Source organism: Urtica dioica, chromosome 4 (assembly GCF_054948205.1).
Source record: "Urtica dioica subsp. dioica isolate 48M chromosome 4, U.dioica_male_clone48M_v1_H2, whole genome shotgun sequence".
Classification (NCBI taxonomy): domain Eukaryota; kingdom Viridiplantae; phylum Streptophyta; class Magnoliopsida; order Rosales; family Urticaceae; genus Urtica; species Urtica dioica.
This window is the reverse complement of record NC_142759.1, coordinates 23,555,504-23,557,058: the sequence shown is the minus strand read 5'-3', so window position 1 is coordinate 23,557,058 and position 1,555 is coordinate 23,555,504. Positions and strand designations below refer to the sequence as shown.

General features: G+C 35.5%; 1 long non-coding RNA gene across 1 annotated transcript; it reads right to left on the bottom strand.

The window, feature by feature from the left end:
- Nucleotides 1-309: 309 nt before the first annotated feature.
- On the bottom strand, nt 310-845 carry LOC149401301 (uncharacterized). The gene is made up of 3 exons (XR_016296435.1): nt 783-845; nt 534-600; nt 310-382 (listed from the first exon to the last, which is right to left on the bottom strand). It is a non-coding gene; the product is annotated as an uncharacterized LOC149401301 (long non-coding RNA).
- Nucleotides 846-1,555: the final 710 nt, after the last annotated feature.

Here is a 1,555-nt window from a genome sequence, read left to right as displayed (position 1 = left end):
CTTAGGTATTTTTAACCACTGATTATGGTTCTCTGACACTTTCTGAAATAGAATTGTCTAATTGCAGCTAATTATAAAAACATCCTGGCCAGGATATGCCAAAAATGATCAACTCTGGGTTCAAAATAGCGCATTTAAAACAAAATAAATTTGTCCACCTAAGTATGAAAGAATTTGTTCTTGATATGAAACCTTGCACTGTAAATGTTGACTATTCATTGCCCATTCCTTACTAATAATATGCTAAGGCATAAACAGTTATCAGGTACGATAACTGTCACAGGTAAAAGAGAGTGAATAAATAGATTACCAATTACTCTGTTCTCGTCCTCACATTTCTGCTTTGGAGACGACCAGACCGGGCATGGATGACGCAAAACACCTGTTCAGCGAGAATAAAGACCCCGGGGGAGTTAAAAGAAGAACTTTCAAATCCTAACAAGCTAGAACAAACAAAGAATTTAAACATTCAAATAAGGAACATATATAAAAATGATTTCTAACTATGTATGATTTGTCTGGTCATTGCTCACCGAAAAGAGGAGCAAACAAGCTTCTCAAATGGAAGAAGCAATGAACTCTCTCGGATACTGTCGGAACCTAAAATATTATACATCAAAGCAGCGAATTAGAATTAGACTAGTATGAAAGTGACAACAATGGACAGCTTGAGTGAGCAAGATATTTTATAAAGGATGAACAAAAGTCTTTTAGTAATAAATATGAAATAAAAAATTATCAACAAAAAAAATGATAAATAAAAAATTCATGGAGACAGTTACCTTTTGGGAGGGAAGGATAGACTCTGCGGAGACTAGAGATCAGGGCAAGAGAATGGATTAGATCGTTGACAAGTAAGGCGTTTTGCGACAAAGGAACTTGAGATCTATTTGTAGAATCTAGATAATGTCAGCAACGCGGAATAAGCAGAGAATGAGAGAAATAAAATTTATGGAATAAACCACTACTTGTTTACCTGAAATGAAGAGGAGCACAATCCTTCACTTTAAAAAAATGCAATCCTGGTACATTATCTTGGTCAGAATTTAACACCAATATCCAAACAGAGGTCAGAAGCGAGAGAAAAACCACAGCGAATCCAATATCCAAACAATCAGCCAAAGTACGAGAATCATCATCGCACATAGATCAACAATCTAGAATCCTAATACCTCAAAAAGCCCCAAATCAATTTGAAATTCAAATCCCTAGACCTTGAATGATGTCCTTTACCTTGAATGATGTCCAGCGACCTTGAATGTTCTCCGGCGAGAACCCTCTATTTTTCAGCCGACCTATTCCTTGCACACGTCAAATGTAAGAGACTAAATCAAATCCCAATTCACATAAAATCTGAAATTGACCAAGCAAAAACACCAATTCAACTCTCAAAACCAAGACCCAAAAATCAATTAACAAGTTCAAGCTAAACAACATAGAAAAAACCCAATTTCTTTACAAATTTTCGGCCAAAAAATCAATTAAAATTTAGGAACCCTAACTCAAAGAATTTCAGATCAAGAACAACAACAAACCGAGCCCAATCCAATCCATA